The sequence below is a fragment of the Penaeus chinensis genome, chromosome 35, assembly GCF_019202785.1.
Source record: "Penaeus chinensis breed Huanghai No. 1 chromosome 35, ASM1920278v2, whole genome shotgun sequence".
Taxonomy (NCBI): domain Eukaryota; kingdom Metazoa; phylum Arthropoda; class Malacostraca; order Decapoda; family Penaeidae; genus Penaeus; species Penaeus chinensis.
Window position 1 is genome coordinate 6,557,862 of NC_061853.1, and position 1,078 is coordinate 6,558,939.

General features: G+C 41.7%; 1 protein-coding gene across 1 annotated transcript in view; it reads left to right on the top strand.

The window, feature by feature from the left end:
• The first annotated feature begins 898 nt into the window (after positions 1-898).
• Positions 899-1,078, top strand: part of LOC125044380 — a 2,250-nt gene continuing 2,070 nt past the window's right edge. The window contains exon 1 of the mRNA XM_047641016.1: positions 899-953. The gene's annotated coding sequence lies outside the window, so the exon portion shown is untranslated. The remainder of the gene's footprint in view (positions 954-1,078) is intronic.

The following is a 1,078-nucleotide window of genomic DNA, read 5'->3' on the forward strand; positions in this document are numbered from 1 at the left end:
GATTGTCATTACTACCATTATTAGTGTTGTTTTTGGCCTAATATGTTACATACACCTATGTATGTTTTTGCATAAGTTTATGTTGAATATGTATTTTCTAGCAAATCATTTAAAGAATCGTAAATATATACACAGTTAAGGGAGACATTCGAATGACCAAGATATTTTGAGTTTTCTAGCCCGCCCGTGAATGGTATTTCGACCCGCGTTCCGTTCACCGTGAAAGCTATGTTAGTATGGAACACGTGACTCTACACTTTTCTGTGTGTATGAAGTGAGTATAAGACAGAATGATAAGTAAGAGGAGGGAGGAGAGGTAACGAAGGGATGAGAGGGAGAGAGAGAGGAGAGGAAGGAGGAGGAGAGGGGATAGACAGAGGAGAGGGACAAGCCGAAGAGGGAGCAGAGAAAGACAAGAAGATTGAGAGAAAGAGAGGAAGATGAAGAGAACGAGGAAAAGGAGAGAAAGAAAAGACAAAGAAGAAGGAAAGGGAGCAGAGTAGAGAAAGAGGAGAAGAAGGAGTAAGAGCAGAGGAAGAGAAGGTATGGGAGAAGAGGGAGGAACACCTGAGCGTGTTATGTCCAACCACCAAGGCGCGCCATCTGTAGGTCAGCGCTCCGACACATTGTAGGACATGATCCTCAAAAAACACTCCACGAAAAGGATTCAATTCGATAAAGCTTCTATGGAAACAATTTGAAAACGAAAGAAAAAATTAATGCCTACCAGCCAGAAGAAATCTATTTTTTTAAAACTCCAAAAGGAAGAAAAACGGTAGCGATATGCAACGTCAAAATAGCGCTCGAGAAAGCTTCATCGGCAACTCAGGCTTACCAGGTCAGGAGTGCGCGGCCGAAAGGTATATAAAGGTGTTTCAGTTGCCAATGCCTCAGTCCCTCTAAGCTAGTCCTGTCCAAAAGCGTCGGTGTGCGCTGCCGTAGAAGAAATATATGTGAGTATAACGTCCACGAGTTTTAGGTTCTATACGGGAATACGTCTTGCGAGAAAAAAGGAAAGAAAAAACATTATTTCGATATATATGTGTTCATTGTTTACTTTAATGGTTACTGGTTTTAT